General features: G+C 33.3%; 2 pseudogenes; both read right to left on the bottom strand.

The window, feature by feature from the left end:
* Positions 1 to 18,384, bottom strand: part of LOC107502695 — a 70,621-nt pseudogene extending 52,237 nt beyond the window's left edge.
* LOC118609808 lies at positions 8,084 to 8,199 on the bottom strand (annotated as a pseudogene).
* Positions 18,385 to 23,699: the final 5,315 nt, after the last annotated feature.

A 23,699-nucleotide genomic window follows, 5' to 3' on the forward strand; every position in this document is an offset into this window, starting at 1 on the left:
CAGCCTTTTTGTTTTCATTACCATTGTTTCAGAGGAGAGAGGGTGTCTTTTTCCTCTATCATCATAGATTCTCTTGCTGGGGTCCTATCAATTATACTGACAAAAGGCAAATTAACAAGAGAAAACCAAACAGAAGTTTATTAACATGAGCATGCATACACATGGGCACACTCAGTGATGAGTAATTCCAAAGGGTGGTTAGAACTTGAATTTATATAAGCATCTTAACAAAATAATAATTTTTTAGAGAAGTAACAAAAAATAAATAAGTTTGATCATCTAAGGACAGTAAATTGTGGGAAGGGAAATATATGGGGAAACTCATGGTAGATAAGGACTAATTTTAGCAAGGTTTCCTCTAGTGCTATCTCTGGGCTAATAAAGGTCTAGAGTCATCTCTGGGAAAGAAGGGAGAGGGACACCTTTACAAATTTTTATCCTGCTCTTAGGCAAATAGAGGGACGCTTCCCTTGTATCTGCTTCTTCTCAATTGCTTTCAGCTCAAAATAATCTTTATGTTAAAGTGGAATATTTTTGGGTGGCATATTATTTTATCCTTCACTATTGTCTCTTAATAACCCATAATACTAAAATGTTCTTTGCATCATCCTGAACTCTAATTCAGATAGCAATTTATTGCAAAAAAAAAGTGTAAAATATGTAGTAAATTTTAAAATAATGCTCTAAAAATCTTCTTTGTTTGATTCATATTTTTTATTGTTTCTTTTTTTTCTTTTGGTGAATGGCTATTCAAATAGTGGCACCCAGTAAGTTAAGAGCTCTAATCAGCCTTGCATTTAGTGTTCTACTTTCAAATTGATTTAATGGGATTTAAGTAATTTCACTATATTTAATTACATAATAGTACATTTTCAGCCTATAGATATAAAATGTAAAATGCTAAATTTGAGTACTTGGAGGAGGAATTGAAGTCCTTATATCGATAAAGGATTTAATGATTGTTGATGACATAGTATTTGCATGGCTAATGTTAACTTTAAGATCTATTCACTCATACTCTACTGTATTGTCATAGGAGAGGTCTAGAGCTAGATAGTATACAGATGGAGTGAAAACTTTGAATTCTGATTAATTTAAAATACTTCATTTGAAAATCTATCATAAATCATGCATATTTACTACCGAGTAGTAATTAACTAAGCTTTATGCTAAGTTTTTATCTTTTTCTTTAATCAAAATATACTTGTTTTATGTTTGTATGGTGCAGAACATAAACTATATCTATTGACAGCTAGAAGACTGTTATTTTAAAACTTTAAAATATAGAATAAAATATGTCTTACAGAAGAGTAGCCAATAAGGCTGCCTTAAGCATAAACATGAAGAAAGGGCTAATGCACTATTTATTTTAAGGATATTAGCTGTTGGATGCTAGTAAAAATCTATAGTTTATTTTCCTCATGTGACAGATTACATTAACTGAATTTTCTCTTAGGGCAGGTAGGATATGAGCAAGGTAGAGAAACATGATTTTAGGTTTAAATAGGAGCTCTTTGGATCATTATTAGGACATTGAACTACCTGTAGTTCCTCTGACTTTGAACAAAAGAAAATTATTTACCTTACATAAGCATATGGTTAAGTACATAAAATTTAAAAGTGAATTACCACAGAAAATTAAATGTAAGTTCATTCAGTCTGTAAATTTATTTTGTATTTAGACCACATAATTTTATCACTAGAAGTGAATACAGAACATAATTAACCAATGCCCTGATTTTTAAAGATTTGGAAAATGGCCAAAACTGCCTAGAGTAGAATCAGTTTTCTGGAGATTAAGAGCACAGAGTTTTCAGTCCAAGTTCCATTAATGTTGGTTTACCCTGGGAAAGCCACTTCTCTAAGTTTCTACATTAGTTTTTTTTAAGTAGATATATTTAAATGATTATGAAAATAAAATGAGTGGCGAACACTTTCTAAGTCTTTAAGTGTAGTGACATATCTTATGGGTGAACTCATAATGTCTATAACAGTCCTGTGAAGTAGATAGTATTAACTTTCCCATTTTAAGATGAGAAACCGATGCATAGAAAAGAAACTTGCCCAAAACAACATGACTGGTAGAAAGGAGAGTCATGATTCAAAACCACGCTGTCCAGTTTTGAACCCAGGCTCCTAACCACTAGTTATGCTACAGCCTATAGATTGGTGAGGTGTGTTACATGTATTTTAACTGTGACTTTGTTCTTTCCTTTAAACCATTGCCATTTCATCTCCAGGATTATTATATTCTGAATTTCATTTATTTCATTTTTCTAACATTAATCTCTCACAATTTATCAACCAAAATTTAGTGATCATTCTTATTTTTCACTATCACCACCACTTTTCTCCCTGGTAAAACTACCTCTTCTTCTGCTGAGAAAATTATAAAATTAGAATTTTGAAACAATTAGAGACCTGAGATCACAAGGTAATCAAGTAACCTAAATTATTGCATTAAAATTTATCTAATTTCATTCCTATTTCTTCTTCTTTACATTTATGTTCTAATATACTCTTTCTTATATTCTAATTCTCATATTATATTTTTCGATAGTTTACATTTCTCTGTTCTCTTGATTCTTTTTAATTTACTAAGATTCATGACAATATTCTGGTATAAAACCTCGCTTTTTTATTATGATGAACAATTCTCTGATCCAGTTTACTAATTTTGACTATAATTCTGGTGATATTCAGCTGTTTGTCTTGTGCTCTTTTTATCTTTGTATTTCCATTTTAAATTTGTTTTATTGTTTTCTTGAGTGTTAAGAAAGTAATACATCTCTTTTGCATATGAAAAGACAAGGAATTTATGTAAGTCTGTATATTAATTATCCTGAAGTCTAAAAGAGAGGAGATATATCAAATCGAAGCTCTAATGCCTAACCAATAAAACTCAGAAACTCATCTAGCTGGCACCTATAAACCTCAGACTGGATAGTGGTTTCTGCTGACTATCAATTAGAAAGGTGATTGATGGTTGTATTTCATGGGCAAATAACAAACAAATTATGAAGTCTGGATATCTGCAAGTAATTTTTATCTACAAATAACTCTTCAAAGCTTATTGCAGAGATATAAATCTGACAAACAAGTTTTTATTTTTCAGCATGGATCAGTATTTATAATTCTTTTTTCCATTCAAAGAATTCAAGAACAATTTTAGCTTCTAGCTATATCATAAAAGTTCCCAAATTACTATGTGACTTAGAATCCTACTTTTTACAATACCCTCTTAATCAATTCTTATCTTGAAAACCTTTATTGCTAGGTCCTATGTCCAGGTCTATGTTCATAGCTAAGACTGTCTCCATTTCCTGGCAAGGGTCATGTACTTCAGGTCCTGACCATCTTTGCTGCTATTTGGTCATGTAGAACCCGGTCAGTTGTGAGCTCCAGCACATAATTTACTGCACTGCATTTTCATTCACCCTAGTACTCATAGATGTTTACTGTGATTTTTAATCTTCTTTTCTTCTTCAAATTTTTTATAGTTTCCAGTCATTTCTTCGTGCCAGAAAAGAGCAGAGTGGATCTAGGTAAACCTTCAAAGATTTTAGACAATGTACCACAAGGTATTTTTGTAGTCATATATTCTTAGAAAAAAATAATAAAGTAAAAATATAACCACCAAACATATTCTGAAATTACTCCATACAAATGGAGTCTGTGTTTCCAATCTAATAGTAGAGAAAATATTACAAGCTGAGTCCTCCACACTGTAATATACATTCAGTGTTTAATGCAGGGATTTTGAAAAAGGAAGATAAAAATTTTTGTTTGTTTCATTATTTTATTAAATCTTTAACTTCATTGGTCTGTATCTTGCTACTTGGTTCATTGCAAAAGGGAGGAAAATGGCCTCTTTAAAATTCACATACTAAAATAAAGCTTATTCATCCAGAAGTAATAATGTAATGAGTGCAATGGGAATAGCTATCAGGAAATGCAATGATATTACATTTACTCCTTTTAAAAGATAATTCAGATCTACTTGATATAATTAGTAGAGAAATAAAAGTAAAAAGAGGCTTAGAAATTGTATCAGTAAGATAAATGGTTTAAGCAAAGATCAATTAAGAGCCATCTAGAGTACTTAGTGCTCAGAACAAGTGTTTAAGAATAGACTAGTACATAGAATAAAGCTATGAAATTCACCAGGAAAAAGCCAATAGGTTGGCAAAAACAAGCAAGCCAATACTGAGAACACCTCAACAGTTTTGCTAGTGATAGAGTATCTAATTGAAGTATACATTTTTCTTCTTCGAACCCTTTTTCTTGTTGCTTGTTTCTAATATAGGCTAAAGAAGAGGTAGTCTTATACCTGGGAAAAGAATGAAAATATCTTTGAGTGGGTGATGTGAGGGAGCCATATATATGCAGTTTGAAAATAAATAGTTTGAAATACTTTTTTAGAAGTATAAAATACAAAATAAAATTTCTATAAAACATTTCAGGAAGTTGAGAATACATAAAGTATATGACTATAAAAAAAAATAATTGCAAAACAATGAGATACCACTTTATGGCTATTAGACAGTCCAAAATCTAAAACAGTGAGAACAACAAATGCTGGTGAGGATGTAGAGCAATAGAAACTCTCATTCATTCCTGGTGGGACTACAACATGGTACAGTCACCTTAAAGAACAGTTTGACAGTTTCTTATACAACTAAACATACTCTAACCATACAACCCAGCAATTGCTCCCCTTTGTATTTACCCCAAAGAGGTGAAAGTTATGGTTCCACAAAATCCTGCACATGGATATTTATAACAACTTTATAACATTGCCCAAAGTTGGAAGCAACCAAGATGTCCTTCAATAGGTGAACGGAAAACTGTGGTATATCTAAACAGTGGAATATTATTCGACACTAGAAAGAACTGAACCATCAAGTCATGAAAACACATGGTAGAAACTTGAGTGCAGATTATTAGATGAAAGAAGCTAATCTGAAAAGGCTATATACTGTATGATTCTATATACATAATAGGAAAGGCAAAACTATGAAGTTAGTTAAAAGATCAGTGATTGTCAGAGGTTAGAGGAGGCAGTAGAGATGAATATATGGAGCACAGAGGATTTTTAGAGCTGTGAAAATACTTTGTATCATTTTATAATGATAGATATATATCATTATATATTTGTTCAAGCCCGAAAAATGTACAATACCAAGAATGAACCTATGGGTACTGGATGATATTGATATGTCAAGGCAGGTTCATCGGTTATAACAAATATACACTCTAGTTGGGGATCTTAATAATAGGGAAGTCTATGTATGTGGGGGCAGTGTGTATGTGGGAAATCCCTGTACTTTCCTCTTAATTTTGTTGTGAACCTAGAACTGCTCTAAAAACTTATTTTTTAAAAAAAAATTGCTATCATTTTAAAATATTGAAATGATAATTCACTATATAAAATAAAAGTATTCGTTAAATTACTGTGTAACAATATGAACAAAAACCTTGTGTGTGTGTGTGTGTGTGTGTGTGTGTGTGTGTGTGTGTAACCACATTGGTGAGTGTTCCGCCTGTCCGAAGTAAGGCAGGAATAATTCATATGCCACTCTATTCAGGTATCTAATCAACTTATAGCTATATATGTAGCATGAAAGCAAAGGTCCTTGGAAAAATTATAGTGTGCACTAATGACAAACTATTTTTTTACTTTATTGATTTACTCAAAGAGTTAAATTGCCTATAGCCATCATTTCAGGTCACATTATGATTGTTGATCTGCGTAAGGCTGCTATCTTACTTTATTTAATTATCACCCTTTATTCTTGTACTCCAGTAGCTTCCCCATATAGCATCCATTGTAAGGTTTTCAATCAATGTTTTTGCTTGGATATGTTCTTCCAAAATGTGTATGATTGTTTTGTGGATGTAATCTATACTGCTATCAAAACAGAGAACGTTTTTCTCACACTAGAAAGTTAAATTATGCCCATTTTAAGTGAATACCACACACACCTACAAATTAGTTACTGTTTCAATCTCTATCATTCACCTGTCTTAGAACTTCATATAAATGGAATCATTCATTAAAACCTTTTTTGCTTCTGGTTTCTGTCAGTCAGTATAATATCTGTGTCATTCATCTATGTTGTGAGTATATCAGTAATTTCTCCTTTTTAAATTTTATTATGGTAAGAACATGTAACATGAGGTCAACCTTCTTAAATCTTTGTGTATGATACGCTAGTATCGACTATAAATACAATCTTGTTTCTCTCTAGAGCTAATTCATCTTTTTTAACTGAAACTTTACACGTATTGATTAGTAATCTCATTTCTTCCACCTCTCAGCCCCTGGTAACCACCATTTAATTCTTTAGTCTACAATTCAATAATTGTAGATGCCTCATATAAGTGGCATCATGCAGTATTTGCCTTTCTGTGACTATCTTATTTCACTAAGCATAATGTTCTCAAGTTCCATCCATGTTGTAAAATATTGCAGAATATCCTTTTTTAAGGTCAAATAGTATCGAATAAGATATATGACATATATAGATCATATATATAAAAAATACTCCAAATCATTATCATCAGAAATGATATATATTATCAATCATATGTATATGATATATACGATATATATGATAATATGATATATGATATATTGCATATACATATGATGTGTGTGTGTGTGTGTGTGTGTGTGTGATCTGACATTTTCTTTGTGCATTAATCTGCCAATGAACATCATTTAGGTCATTTCCACATTTTGTCTATTGTGAATAACATTGCAATGAACATGGGAGTGTTAATATCTCTTCAAATTATGATTCGAATTTTTTGAATTTGAGATTGCTGGATCATATTTTTAAACTATTTATAATTTTTGAGGAACCTCTGTACAGTTTTTATAGCATCTGCACCATTTTGCAGTTTTGCCAGCAATACTCAGGGTTCTAATTTCTCCACAAATAGACCAACGCTTTAGTCTTTCGGTTCTATTGTTGTTTTGTTGTTGTTGTTGTTGTTGTTTTGATAATAGCCATCTGGACAAGTGTAAGGTGATATTTTATTGTGGTTTTGATTTGCATTTCCCTGATGGTAATGACTTGGAGCATTTTTTATACTTGTTGGCTGTATTACGTACTCTTTGGAGAATTTTTTTATTCAGGTCTTTTGAACATTTTTTAAGTGGGTTATTCAATTATAGGAGTTTCTTATATTTTTGGAGATTAACCCCTTGTCAGATAAAAGGTTTGAAAATATTTTCTCCCATTCCATAGTTTGCTTTTTCTTTTTTCGATTATTTTCTTTGTTGTACAGAAGATTTATAGTTTGATATAGTCCCATGCATTTAATTTTTGTTTTTCTTGCCTGTGTTTTTGGTCTTATCCATGGAATCATTGCTGAGACCAATGTCATGAAGCTTTTCTCCTATGTTTTCTTCTAAGAGTTTTACATTTTTTCATATTATTTTTAAGTGTTTAATCCTTTTCAAGTAGATAGTTGTGTATAGTGTAAGATAAAGGTCCAATTACATTTATTTCTTTTTGCATGCGGATATCCAGTTTTCCCAATACCATTTATTGAAAAGACCATCATTTCTCCATTGACTACTCTTGGCAACCCTGCAGATCAGTTGATCATACATATTTGGATGTATTTCTTTCTACTGTCTTTTCTGTTCCAATGATCTATGTATCTATCTTCATGCCAGTATCATATTGTTTTCATAACTTTAGCTTTGTAATATATTTCAAAGTCATGAGGCATAAAGCCTCTAGCTTTTTTCTTCTTTCTCAGGATTCATGGTACTTTGTGGTTCCATACGAATAGTAGAATTGTTTTTCTTATTTCTGTTAAATAGGCCATAGAAATCTGATAGAGATTGTATTGAATCTATAGATTTCTTTTTATAGTATGGATATTTAAAAAATATGAACCCAAGATATCTTCCCATTCCTTTATATATTCTTTAATCTCTTTCATCAGTGTTTTATAATTCGGTATACAAGTTTTTAATCTCCTTGGTTCAGTTTATTTCCTCAATATTTTATTATTTTACATGAATTTTTTTGTTTTGTTTTGTTTTTTTACTTATTATTATTTATGCCTATAGCACCTTGTCTTCCTAGGTGATCGCCCATCCAAGTACTAACCAGGCCCAACCCTGCTTAGCTTCTGAGATCAGACATCGAGCATATTCAGGGTGGCATGGCCATAGACCATGGACTGTGGCTCCGCTGGGGCACAAATCCAGTACCTTTTGCATGTAAAGCAGATGCTGTACTATGGAACCACGTCCTATTATTTTACATGTTATTTAAGTGGGATTGTTTTCCTAATTTCTTTTTTAGATAGTTTGTTAATAGTGTATAGAAACACAAATGATTTTTGTACATTTATTTTGAATACTGTAATTTTACTGATTTCATTTCTTAATTCTAACAGGTTTTTATGAAATCTTTAAAGCAGAGATCTCCAAATCTCCTACCCCAGCTGGGGCTGCACAGCTTGAGATGAGCGGCCACAAGCAAAGCTTCATCTGTATTTACAACCACTCCCCACCACTGGCATTACCGCCTCAGGTCTACCTCAGATCATCAGGCATTAAATTCTCACTGGAGCACCAGCCCCCAATGACAAAAGGGTTGGGCACCACTGCTTAGAGTTTTCTATATATAACATTATTGTCATCTGCAAACAGGGACAATTTTACTTCTTTCTGATTCATATGCTCTTTGTTTGTTTTGTTTTATTTTTCTTGACTGTGCTTGAGCTAGGACTTTCAGTATTATGTTGAATAGAGTGGTAAGAATGAGTATTTCTGACTTATTTCTGATCTTAGAGGAAAAGCTTTTAATTTTTCACCATTGAATATGATGTTAACTATAGATTTTTCATACATGGCTATTATTATATTGTTACTTTCCTTCTATTCTTAGTTTGTTGAATGTTTTTATCATGAAAAGTGTATTAAATTTTGTCAATATTTTTTTTGCAGCTATCAAGATCATCATGTAATTTTATCCTTCATTCGATTAATATGGTATATTACGTTGATTGTTTTGCATGTTAAACCGGCTTTGAATTACAAGGAGAACTCACACTTGTTCAAGGTGTATAATCCTTTTAATGTGCTATTAACTTTGATTTCCTAGTACTATGTTGAGGATTTTTGCATCTATATTTATCAGGGATGTTAACTTATAGTTTTCTTGTGATCTCTTGTCTGGTTTTGCTATCAAAGTAATGCTAACCTCATAAAATTAGCTGGGAATGTTCCCTTTACTTCAATTTTTTTGAAGAGTCTGAGAAGAATTGGCATCAATTATTTTTTTAACGTTGGTAAGTTCACCATTTTGCCATGGGCTTTTCTTTGTTGTGAGGTTTTCATCTTTGATTTACTCTCCATACTAGTAACAAGTCTATTCAGATTTTTAAAATTTCTTTATTATTTAATCTATGTATTCTAAATTTGTCTATATATTTACCTTCATCGATGAGTTTATACTTTCTTTATGTTATGTTTCAAGGAATTTGTCCATTTTTTCTATATTATGCAGTTTGTTGCATATAATTGTTCATAGTTGTCTCTTATGAGCTTTTTTGTTTATGTGGCTGCCATTATAATGTATCTGTTTCATTTAGTATTCTATTTCTTTGAATCTTCTCTTTTTTTCTTTAGTTTAACTAAGGATTTATTAATTTTGTTTACCTTTTCAAAATTAATTCTTAGTTACATTAGCTTTTTTCTTAATTTTTCTTTTTCTATTATGTTTATTTCTGCTCTAATCTGCTAAATACTCAGTTCCATTGATTTGGGACTAAGTTTTTTCTTCTTTCTCCAGGTCCTTGGCATAAAGTTATATTGTTTATTTGAGATATTTGTTTGTTTGTTTTTAATGTAGGCAATTATTATTATGAACTTCTCTCTCAGTACTGCTTTTGTTATATCTGATAAGTTTTGGTATGTTGTGCTTTTATTGTTTGTTTTGAAGTACTTTCTAATTAATTTTTAAAAATTTTTTGACCCAGTGATTTGTTCAAGAGTGAGTTAATTTCCACATATCTGTGGATTTTTGAGTTCTACAATTTTAACAATTTCTAGTTTCATTCCATTATGTCAGAAAATATATTTGGTATAATTTTGATCATCTTAAATTTGGTAACACTAGTTTTGCGATTTGCATGTAATCTACCCTAGAGAAATGTCTGTGTGCACTTGAGAGCAATGTATATTCTGTAGCTGTGATTATAGTGTTCTGTATATGTCTTTTAGGTCCCTTATTTGTTATTGATCTCCCGTCTGGACGTGATATTCATTATTGAAAGTGGGATAATGAAGTCTCTTACTATTATTGTATTATTACCTATTTCTCCCATCATTTTTGTCAGTTCACTTTATATATTTAGGTACTCTAATGTTAGATGCATATGTATATGCTTAATTGTTATATTTTTTGTCAAATTAACCCTTTTATCATTATATAATATCCTTCTTTGTCTTTTATAACAGTTTTGGAATTAAAGTCTATTTTGACTGATATAAGTGCAATCACTGCTCCTCTCTTTTGGTTACCATTCGACGGAATATTTTTTTTCCTATCTCTTTACTTTCAGTCTATGTGTGTCTTTAAATCCAAAGTGAGCTTATTGCAGGCAGCATGTAGTTGTGTCTTTATTATTACTATTATTATTATTATTATTCATTCTATTACTCTGTCTTTTGACTGACAAGTTTAATCCATTTACATTTAAAATAATTATTAATAGAAATAGATTTACCATTGTCATTTTACTAATTATTTTCTGTTCTTTTACAGTAATTTCATCTATTTTTATTTCTCTCGCTTTCTTCCTTTGTATTTTGCTGATTTTGTTGTATAAATATACTTAGATTCCTTTGAATTTTTTAATATGACTTTTATAGGTAATATTTTTTGTGGCCACCTTCAGGCCTACATAAGATACGATATAGTTATAATAGTCTACTTTAATCTGATAACAGCTTAAGTTCAATAACATACAATAACTCTACACTTTAATATCTTCCCCCCCACACACACACATACACTCACTTAGTTATCACAATGTATAGCTGTTTAAACTGTGTCTTTTAACATATTTTCAGTTATAGTTATTTTAATAGTTTCATCTTTTAGCTTTTTAGTAGAAGTAAAATTGATTTATCCATCACCATTACAGTAATACAGTACTCTGAATTTGTCTATATATTTACCAATGAGTTTTATATTTTCTTTACATTATCGTGTTGTTGTTTAATGTCCTTTTATTACAACTTGTAGAACTCTGGTTAGTATTTCTTGTAAAGTATATCTAGTAGTGATAAACTGAGCTTTTGTTTGCCTGGGAAAGTTTTTATCTCCTTTATTTTTTATAGAATGGTTTATAGTGCTCTTGGTGGGCACATATTTTCTGTTAGCTCTTTGAATTTATTAGCTCACTTCCTTCTGACCGATAAGATTTTGCCAAAAAGTCTTATCATAGTGTTATGGAGTTCCCTTGTGTGTGACAATTTGCATTTCTCTTGCTGCCTTCAATATTCTCTTAGTTTTTGACTTTTGACAATTTTATTACAGTGTTTCTTATTATAGATTTCTTTAGGATTCTTTTCTCTGGTATTCTTTAGGCTCCTTTGATCAGGATGTCCATTTCCCCCCAGATTCGGAGAGTTTTCAACCAGCATTTCTTGTAATAAGCCCTCAGCTTTTTTGTTCTCTCTTTTCTCTTTCTGGTATTTCCATAATGCATAAATTTGTCCACTTGATGGTGTTCCATACGTTTCTTAAACTTTCTTCATTCTCGTCATTCTTTTTTCTTTATGCTTCACTGATTGAGTTATTGCCAAAAAAACTGTTTTTTAGTTCTCCAGTTATTTCTTCTGCTTGAAATAGTTTCTTTGGAACTCCCTTAGTAATTTTTTATTTCAGTTATTCTTCAGCTCTATGATTTCTGTAACTTTTTAATATTTTTTAATCTCTGTTGAAATTCTCATTTTGTTCATGCATTGTTCACTTTGGTGAGCATTTTTGTGAGTTATTTTTAATCCTTTATCAATTAAACCATATAGTTCCATTTCACTTGAGCCAGTTTCTGGAGATTGATCTTGTTCTTTTGTTTTGAACATCTTTGCTTGGTTCTTGATTTTGCTTGACTTTCTCTTATAGCACATATGCAGTACACAAAGCAGACACTTCTCCCAATCATTCACAGACTGACCTTGTACAGAAGATAATACCCATAAATCAGCCTAACCAGAGATTCTGAGGGCCTCTAAACTCTTTTTCTCCTCAGAGAGAAGCAGGTAGCTATGTTTTGGGGCTGCTGATTTTGCATTGAGCCAGATGGGGAGCTATGGCACCAACCATCCAAACACCATCTCCATTCTCCCTCAGGCAGTGAGACTGTACTAGACCCATTAGAGCTCAATGACTGGCAAGACAGATGACAATTCTTTGGACAGCCCTGGAGAAACAGGAATATGAGAAGCATGGGCCAACTTTTTTCACCCTATGGGAAGCTAAGAGCTGGGTTTTTTTTTTTTTTTCCCATTTGTTTTGTTTTTGTTTTTGTTTTTTTTATCCTCTTACCCTATGTCGAACAGAAGCAGAGGATCTATGGTGTCTACCAGTCTTACTTGATATCTTTGTCCTCTTTAAAGTGGCTAGACTGTGCTGGATTAACCAGGAGTGCCATCATTGGCAAGACAAAAGCCAGTTCTCTGAGGAGTGAGGAGCTCCTTGCAAAAATTTGGACCCTAAACATACAGACGAACCCCTTTCTTCGACTTGGAAAACCTGGGAACTAGAGAGTTTCTTCCTGGTCATATGGTGCTGTCCCAAGAGCAGGTACCCCAGCAAGAGGGTATCCTAAATTTCCCTGCTGGCTTCAGGGACTCTGGTTCGCATTATCTGGAGTACAGAAGTCTTTCAATTACTTTTGGGATTTCTCATCAAGGGAATTTGTCAATGAATTGTTGTTTGCAGGGGAAGAGTCCAGGACTTCCTAATCTACCATCTTACAGATGTCACTTCATTACATAAGTTATATTCCACTATAAGGTCACATCCCATTATATCATATTTTTTATTAATTTTGGTTTGCTTATTCCTTGTCTTGCTGATACTTGGGCTCTTTCTAGATTTTGGTTATCATGAGTAAATCTTCTGTGAAAATTTTTGTATAAAATCTTTTGTGACAATGTGATTTCACATCCTTTGGATAACTACTTAGAAGAATTGCTGGGTCATATGGTTTGACACATTAATATCATTTTTAAAAATCATCAAAATATATAGGTTTTGTCATATTTTGTATTCCCAAAGGAAAGTATGAGAATTACCCTAACTTCATATTATTGACAACATTTGGCATTATCTGTTAGTTTTTTCTGTTGTGTTTTTTTTTTTGGGTTTTTTTTGTTTTTTGTTTTTTTTTTTTACTGATGTATATCAATATACAATTGTCTATTGGTTTCAGGTAAGATTCAATATTAATATGCATTACAAAATTATACCTATGTTAAGTGAAGTTACCATCTGCCTTAGTATTATTTTCTTATATTAAGGTCATCCCTTAATTGTAGAATTATTTCTAATTAGACTATATACTTGGTAGTAGAAAACATTATTAAAATAAGAAATCTTATAAATATTTCTCCAAATATCTACTTCGAATTTTGGTAAAATTGTTATTTTTATATATCTTCCCAAATACATTTATTCCATTTTTTTCTGAGAAAAAAAATATATCGTTTATTTCAATGTTTTCGCAACCACTTATATCTATTTAATGTCTTTTCTCTAAAGAATCCAAACGTTATTACTCTTGTAGATTTAACTAAAAATAAGACCCACTAATAATTGAATTCAATCAGATATAGTCTATTTTCTTTTTGTTTTTACATACTATTAAGAAGTTTGAATTTTTTACTCAGCAAAACTCTGTCTGGCTGCTTCTTTGGTTATAAATCTGGCTCTTTCAGATGAGGCGTTGAGAGTACTCATAGTTATACTACTTACTGAATTGCACTCTAGAGTTATGTCAGAACAAAACACTGGGAAGTGCACCATAATTTACCATAAAGAAATAATTCCAGCAATAAACTCTATTTAGTGTTATGAAGGAAGAGAATAATAGGACAAACTAAATAAACATCACCACAGCATAGTACATTAGATGACATTTTTACAGTAATGTATAAAAATGACTTTGTAGATTCCCGATAAAAACTTACAGCCAAAGTTTCTTCCATGAGCATAAAATCATCTTGCTGTCATAAAAATCTGTTGCAGATCTCATGAAGTTGTTTTTTGAGGAACAATATAGAGATGTTTCTCAACTTATTATGGGGTTATGTCCCCGCAAACCCATTGTAAGTTGGAAATATCATAAGTTGAAAATATATTTATTGCATCTATCCTACTGAACATTATAGCTTAGCTTATCCTACCTTAAATGTACTCAGAACACTTACATTACCATACAGTTGGGCAAAATCATCTTGCTGCCACTGCATATAGCTAGCCCAGGATATATCAAAGTCAAAATGTGACGTATTGTTTCTACTTAATGCATATTGTTTTCACACCATTGTAAAGTCAAAAAATTTTGAATTAAACTATTGTTAAGTCAGGGACCATCCGTAATTCTGTTCTAACATGAATGTAAATATTTTTAGTTAAAACAGAATAAATAGGTCATAATCAATAATAAAATTGAGTAGTCGGTGATAAATTAAATCATTAATTTGTTTGCAGAAAAATATTATTAATCTCTTATAACATTTTATTAATATAATTCAATACATGGATTTAAAAGAAGGAAATTAAAATGTAATTTAATCATTTATAAGTAGAGAAAATAAATATCCAATATACATTTTGTCAGTAAAAATGTATGTGTGTGTGTGTTTGTGTGTGTGTGTGTGCAGAAAAAAATTAAGTATATTTACATATATTACCAAGCTAGAAAGATAGTAAGGAAACTGCAGAGGACTAAAATGAAATAAAAATAGAAACTAAAAAGCAAAGTGAATGTGTGAAATTCAGCTTTCATTCTGAAAACTTCTGCAAAATTAGAGTAATATTGATGTTTCCCCTCTCCTTTGGACTGCATGAGCTAGGAAAAAAGATTCTAATGCGTCATGAGAAATCTAATAAGACACTCCTGATAAATTTGGCACCAGAAAGAGCCAAACTGTTACTAAAAGAATGAATGAAAGATAAATCCATTATGACTAGGATATGACTTGGAGTAGATGTTGATTGGAGATGAGAAACTATGCCTCAACAGTTTTGGAAATAACTGAAGCAAAGAAGAATTAAGAGTTATACATGCTCATAACATGAATTTCAAAGGGACTATGGGCAGATATGATTAGGAAGGAGGGAGGAACACTGGACAGAGTTGCCATGAGGAGCAAGTTTAGTCCTATTCCCCGTCCACCCTCCACTATACTCAAGATGTGTGTGTGTGGGGTGGGGGGGCAGTCATCATTTTAGGACCTCAGGAGAAATAGTAGAATCAGAATATAACCTGGTTTCAATTCAAGCAAAATGGTATAAGGAACATTTGGAGAAGAGGTTTAAGATACATGATATTTGGCTAATTATTAATCATGGGTCCCAGAGAGCACAAGGAAGAATTTGAGAGATTAAGGAACTGTGAGAGGTTTGATTGAAACCACATAGGCATAAACTTCTGGGTGATGTGGGATGGCAGGGAGAGAAGAGTCTTGAGCTTTTTTTTAAAAGATTTAATTTACATAAACATGAAAGGCAGGCTGGAGTAAGTCTGGATAATCTCTTGAATGGAATAATTATAGTCTACTTCTCTAGACCTGTCAGGCCCTGAAACAGGCCAAGTAGTTGTGTGCCTCTAGGCCTTTGCACATGCTGTCCTACCTACAAAGAAGGCTCTTACCACACCCTTCAAATTCATCATCCCAGAAGGGCCATTCCTCATTGCTCTATCTAGAACAGCCTTTTCACCACTAGTCTCTAACAGAGAAAATTATTTCTTCAGAATAATTACCAAAGTTGTAGTTACTGGTTTGCATGTTTACTTGTTTTTGTCTCTTCCACTAGAATATAAGCTCCAGTATGGCAGAAACACTACATCTCTTTGGCTCACTGATGTACTATACTATCACTTAGCACAGTCCAAATACAACACACAATGGACACTCAAAAGTACCTGTTTGGTGAATAAATAAGTTAAAAATGAAAACAATTGCCAGCAATTTTGGGTTTTGTGACTAGGTAAATAAGTCAAGATCAGCACTACAGAAGGGCCAATGTAGTTGGGGAATAAGAAGACAAGGAGTTATGCAGGGGTCTAATTAAGATTTGGGGATCTGTCTAAAATCTAGATTTGAAATAATGATCCTGAATTTATGAGACAATCTAAAAAGTAAATTCAAGTATCGAGATCATCAGCCTATTTGACATAGTTAAAGCTGTGAGAATAAATGAGGAAATAATAGGATATAATGGTCAAGAAACAAAAAACTAAGAGACACAAAATGAGGAAATAAATTTCTGAGGAAATGAAATGTAGTCAGAGAGGTAGAAATAGAACTGCAGCCAAAGAATTGCATCGCTTCAAGAAGAGAGAAGTAACAGAATATAGTCAGATGGGAGTAGGAGAGATGTGGGAAACGGCCATTGGGTTTTACAATTTAGAAGTTGTTAATGACTTTAGAGAATGAGTACTTCAATGTCATTGTGGGAGTAGAAGACTGGTTTTGGAGAGTCATGCAATAAAGGGAAAGTTGGAAATTAAAAGAGTAAAGAAAATCGCTCTTTCAAGATGATTGATTATGAAGTGAATAAGAAAATCAAAGTAGCAAATAAAGTTATTCAAGGACAAGAAAGTGTGTTCTGTTCTTTGTTTTTAGATACAGTAAATTTATACATATTTATGAGGTAGGAGAAAGAGTTACTGACAAGGAAAACATTAAAAATACAAAGGAAATAGGGGATAATTGAAGAATTACTTATGTGAGACCTTGACAGAAGAGTCGAATGAGTATTCCTGAACACAAGCAAACATGTAGGGGACACTAGGTACTAGGAGAAAAGGCTTCTCTTGTTTTGGGTGGACTTTCACCAATGCACAGACTGTGAAAAGAATGATAACTATCAGAGAGAGAGAACTCAAGCAAACATTCCTCAGAGGCACACAGGCCTCATTGAAATTGGAGACCAAAATGGCACAAATGCCAGCCTACATATGTTCTAAATGTTCAGTCCCCTGAGGTAAAAGATTGTACAAAGATATGAAAGGACTAGTCTAGGATTGAAAGTCTATAAGGCAGATGTGGAAGAGTGATTTGAGGGAGAAGCAAAGACCCAAAAAAGGGCTAGTAGTGTAATTTGATAGAATTTGGCAAAAATTAAGAGTTAAATAAAAGAAAACATAAAACAAGCAGAATTGAGAGGAAGGATAAAAGGCAGTTTTTGATTTGTTTATAGTGATATGTCTATTATACATCCAAGTCAAATACATAGTTGGATATGTAAGTCTGACTTAAAGAAGTAGGAGATGGGATGTAAAGTTGGACTCATAAGCATTGAATAGTATTTAAAAAGATCAGACCAATATAATAATCTAAGGAATAAGCAAAGATGGCGGGGGCGGGGTTGGCATCAGGAGGCAGAACTGAGGGGCAGGGGGCAGGGAGAGACTCAAAGACTGAACCCTGGGGTAATAGAGCACTAAGAGTTTGGATCAATGAGAAAGTTTCAGAGAAGAAGACTTAAAAGGAATGTGGTGGATAGCATCCAAGAAGGACCCCAAGATTCCTGCTCACTGGCTGTGGGGACCAGGCCTGACTGGCCCAAGGTCTGGCTGGTCCAAGGCCTGGCTCTAATCCAGGCCCACGGCTCAGAATAGGGCCCCAGATTTAGAAAACATGTAAACATACTTCGGGTTATTGTATCAAGCATGTGCGGCTGAATGCCACTTTTGTTCTCTGCTATGTGAGGAGCCATGTGGTCCCTTGGAGAGCAGGCAGGAGGGGAGAGCACAAGGGGAGCACAAGAAAGGGGAGCAGGAGAAGTACACGCGAGACTGTGTGCCCAGTGCAATAACAGACTGCACCCCCCAATAGAACTGCACTTCCCAACTGAAGTGCGCTCCGCACGATAAAGTTAGTGCCTACTGTTTCATCCTCATGTCAGCTCCTCATGCATTTGTCCAACTGGGCCTCACACCATCGATCCTTCTGGGTCAGGTCAGCCATACCCCGGACTCTGACAATTGGTGTAGTCGACACGATTGAGCCGCTCGGCCTTGGCTCTGACACTGGCGTACATAGCCTGCATAGTCCCCAACTTCTGACTGCAGGTGACACTTTTGAATCTGCTGGGATTTTACTCCCATTGTTAGGTTACATCCCATGACAAAGGTAAAAAGACACTATAGATAAAATCGAGATCCTTTCAGGAGACTGAAAGTTAATCAAAAGGGAGGTCATTCCATGTGGGCCAACTTAATAAGGGAGCACTTTAGCAGGAAGTCTGGGCCACCTCAAAAGATATACTTTGAGAGGCTCGAAATATAAAGAGAGGTTTCTATTAGCCTTGAAGAATCCCACAGCCAGGCTTTAAGAAGGTATATGTAAGAAAACTTCATAGCAAGGACCTAAAAATGACGGTAAGATTGAGAGCAGCCCCAAGCTGACAGCCAGCAAAAGAATCGGGACCTGACATACAGCCACAGGAATGAGTTCTGACCACACAAATGAGCATGGAACGTGGATTTGTCCCCAGTCAGCTCTCCAGGTGATTTGGTTTCAGCTAGATTTCTGACCTACAGAAACTGTAAGATAATAAATCAGTGTTATTTTAAGCCAGTAAATTTGTGGTAATTTGTTATGTTACAGTGAAAAAATAACACAGAGAGTAATCAGTGAGTAGAAGAAAATTATGAGCAAGAATTGATATGGAAGCCACATGATAAAAGAAGGAAGAATAAGTGGCTGAGTTAAAGCTATTGACAAATGTAATACACTGATATTGAAATATTGATTATTGAATTTATTAAAGAGAAAATTCTGGAACTGTAGTATAATTCAAGAAAAAGTTTGTAGATAAAGCATAGAAGTGATGCTCATGGGGGAAAAAAATGGGAAGGTTTACCAAAGTTAATAAGTGACTAAAATTAAATTTTCTAATTTAGACTGAATAGCACAGTGTATGTGAATGTACACATGCATAAGCATGTTTCTGGGATATGGGCATTTCTGACCAAATCTAAATTTGATACTTTGGGCTGCCTGCCTATCGTTCGAAGGATTACGTTATCTTTCCTATCTAAAATTACGGACAATTAAAACTGCCTTCTTACCCTGCAGCATTTCCAGAATGACATGAAAATTGTGGGGAATTTAACCAATAGAATATCTACAAATGACATTTTTAATATAGTTAATATTTTATGTGTTTAAAAAATTCTCCCCAACACACACAAATTTTAAATTCTTCTATCTTTACCAACTCTAATTATCCTATATAGGAACAATACAGAGTAAAGGTTTATAGTATAGAAAATAACTTGCAGAAGAATTGGGAAAAAAAAACAAAACCTCTCTTCAAATTAAGAAGTAATGCATTATTTTATGTGCTATATTCAATTAATAGGACATTTAGCATATAGCAAGTTTCACACACACACACACACACACACACACACACACACACACACACACACAAAACAAAAGGGTCAGGTAAAACAGATTCATTACCAAGCCAAACAATAAACTGCATCAATATAGTTAAAGAAATGTATCATGCCATACTTACGACCTGGGCTGATGCTAATGATTTTTTCTCTGAAGCAAGAATAGTTTATTGTCAGGCTTAGGGAAAAATGCAGAGTAGAGCTAATAACTCTTTTACTCTTCTTTAGTTGATATCTTTTGAAGATTGATAAAAGTGTAGAGATATCGATTTTATCCTCTAATAATCATCTCTTAAACAGGTTTTCAGAATGTCATTACAACCCTAGGAAGAGAGCAAGAACAAGATGAATGTTCTGTATACCCATTTGTGTGGCACTAGTGGTAACAATTTCTGATAATGTGCCTGCATTTATCGAGTAATCGCTTGAATTTTCAGCATTGCTGGAGTCTTTTTTTTTTTTCTTTTTTAGTGTAAGAAGGTGATACCAGTGAGTTTCAGAATGGTTACATGTTAATGCAACTCTACACTTGGAGAGCAAACAGCATATCCACAGGAGTCTGGTGTTTAATCTAAAAAGAGAAGCAAATGGCATCTCAGTTCTGAGAACTGTTTCTCACGTAAAATTGTGTTCCCTAGAAAATAGCGAAACTCATTTTTAGAAATCTATTTCTGTGAGTCAGTAAAGCATACGCTTTATCTTCTCTTCATAAATGATGTAAACAACTCTCCTCCATGAGCTTCCAGGCTAGAGAGAGAAGACACCAATAGAGAGGAATTTGCGCTAAAGTGATTATCCCCATTCTCTTATTCAGCATTTCACTATTGTAGAAGGAAGTTTGCAGTAGGAGCACAGTAAATACATTTCAATAGAGTTTGTATAAAATAATCTCTATTTCTTTTTGAGTGATTATCATCTTGCTTTGGGAGGACATAACACACTTTTTGTCTTCCTGCTGCCCAGTACAGAGAGAAGGTATTTGCATATGTTAACTCGGTGTTATAATGAATGGGGGAGGGGGAGGAGGAACGCCTTTTTTTTTCCTGCTTAAATTGTTTGACTTTCTATGCAGCAGACTACATAGGTGAAATTTTTAAAAAAATTAGAGAAAAAATATTCTTTGTCACTGAAGAAATATTTATAGGCACTTATATTAGTTAGGTTTCTAAGAGAGAGAGGGAGCGGTAGGGAGGGAGAGAAAGAAAACCAGGAGTTGGCTTGCTAGAATGTGGGGCTGGCAAGTCAAAATCTGCAGGGCAGACTGGACCCTCTGGCAGGTGCTGACGCTGCAGTCCACACCACTGGGAGTTTCTTCTTCCTCAGTGAAACCTCAGTCGTGCTCTTAAGGCCTTTCAAATGATTGGCTGAAGTTCATCCAGATTGTCAAGAATAATGTCCTTTATTAAATGTCAGCTGATCGTAGATCTTAACTACCTCTATAAAATAACTTCACTGTATTTAACTGAATAGCCAGGTACTATAGCCTAGCCACGTTGACATTTAAAACTGACCTTCACAAGCAGCCATCACTTGAAAGGCCCTGTGTGAGCATAGGGAAGTTTGGCTTGAGTAAGCCCTTCCAAGGACTTGGACTCTAATGGAGAGATTCATGTTTAGAAAAAGACAATAAAATATATTATAAAAATGCAAAGGAGTCTGTCATTTAAAATCAGATTGAAATGGGATGCACATTACAAAATTATCATATGCCTTATAAAAAAATAAAGAGGAAAAAACTTCTTAATGAAGCTATAATATACTAAATTAGTACATGATATAAGAAGCATCACCATCAATCCAAAATGAATAAGATTATTGAGGAAGTTGTGCTGGAAAAATTGGGTACTTGGGTAAAAACAGTTTGACTCTCTTAAAGAAGAGGTTCATCCTGTAATAAAGAACAAAATGTATTCATTTGAGTAAAAAGAGTTATAACCCTGGAGACACAGATTCAGGTAGCAACTCAAACTGGAGAACAAAGAAAGAAGGGTTTATAAAGTCAAAAATCATGAACTATAACACTTTCATGGAAGTGAAGGATTGCTGGCTAGACTTACAGGAATCGGTTAGTTCCAATATGCAACCAAGGCGGCAAAAACTACAAGGAAGGAAGTAAAGTCCATATCTGTTCATGTCGCAGTTGTTTCTCCAGGCTGCTTATGGCTTAGCCTTGAGCTAAGTTTAGCAACAGGTTTTGCAACTTAGTAGCAGCTCTGAGGACCCAGGCACAAGATGTGCTCTGGTCCCAATTCCTTAATAGCCTCCTGACTATTTTAAGTGACTCACTTAATGCCTATTTCATTTTCTCTACTATCAACCCTATGCCCCAAAATTTATTTGAATTGTTTTGAAAAGTTAAATGTGGAAATACTGATAAAATGGTTAGAGCAAAGCATCAAATACTCATAACAAAACTCGTACTACAAAACCAACTCCCCACCACAGAGGTTTGATAGCAGCAACAAGAAAATGTAAAAAAATAAATAAAACTTTTTATCAGTACTGAAAACTAACAAGGTTGCTATGCACTCACAAATTTTGAATAAATTGTTGCTACAGAGAGCACATATGGGATTAGAATGAAAGTGAAAGAGGCAATGAGTCCAAGAGAGCTAAACAGCAAAGCCACCTTTAAAAAACTTAAACTCACATACCAAGAAACCCTAACAAAAGGTTCCAAAATCCTCTTTTTCCAATGGAAAGGGATTTACAATAAACTAAGCGAAAACACTATGCTGTTACTTAGGGCTTCCTCTTTGCCCTGGTGGTGACAGCAAAGGATGTCAAAGAATCTCTAATCAAGTAAAATGAGAGGGAAAACAAATGAAAAATAGAAGCGATAAATTAGATAGAGGGGATGTTAGAAGTTTCATATTTTCTGAAACTCTAAACCAAAACATTAAGAAATATGTATAAGATGATTGAATTTTCTAACTCAAATGGTTCAACAATAAGACAATAAGCGTGAAAAGAATTTAGTTTGACAAAATTTGCAAGGTCTGGACAGTTTTATGTACATATTTGTTTTCCAGAACTTAGAGCAGACCTAAGAAAATCATCTCAATTAATTTTTGCATGAAGCATATTCTTAAAACAAAACACCAACAAAAGTAACTAACTGCTTGTCAAGTTCACTTAAGAACATAGAAACAAAAAAGAAGACTGAGTAAAATATTACCAAATCAAATATCGCAATACATTAAAATAATAATTCCCAAATAAATTCTAGTATTGCAAAGACAATTTCATAACAAAAGATACTATTAATATACTGATCATGCTAATTGATTAAAATAAAAAGGATAGAATCATCTTAAAAGATGCTGAAGAGACATGTATTTTAACTCAACAAATATTCCTGATTATTTAAGTGATATACAACAAAACTGAAATACATCTGAATCACGATACAAAATATTTTTTTAACAAACCATAAACAAAGGCATACTGAAGAATCATATTTTGAGGGATAAGAAAAGTTTCTATTATCAAAATCTATCTTTAACATTGCCTGGATTTCAATAAGACAAGATAGATACACAGAAATAATTTTTTTTGTTTGAAGTTAATCACTTTATTTGAAAATCCAGTTAGTGAATTAACATTGCGGTTCTTTTCTCATGAAGGTAACTGATGGGGCCTGGAGTTGCCACCATGCCTGCTAAGGCAATCTCAGTAGCCAGTTTTAAATTCCATTAATTTTGGATGCAAAAGATAATACAGTGGCCGCTCCTTATCTGCGGTTTCACTTTCCACTATTTCAATTTCTCGTGGTCAGCCATGGTCAGAAAATATTAAATGGAAAATTCTAGAAATATACAATTTATAATTTTTAATTTTCACACTGTTCTGAGTAGGGTAATAAAATCTCATGTTATCCCACTTAATTACCTCTCACAGGCCCATCCTCCAAATACCATAATACTGGGAATTAGATTTCAACATACAAATTTGGGGAGGCAAACCATTTAGTGCATAACAACATACATATTTCTATCAAGTTAAAAAAATTCTAA

The sequence above is a fragment of the Rousettus aegyptiacus genome, unplaced genomic scaffold (genome assembly GCF_014176215.1).
Source record: "Rousettus aegyptiacus isolate mRouAeg1 unplaced genomic scaffold, mRouAeg1.p scaffold_m13_p_11, whole genome shotgun sequence".
Classification (NCBI taxonomy): Eukaryota; Metazoa; Chordata; class Mammalia; order Chiroptera; family Pteropodidae; genus Rousettus; species Rousettus aegyptiacus.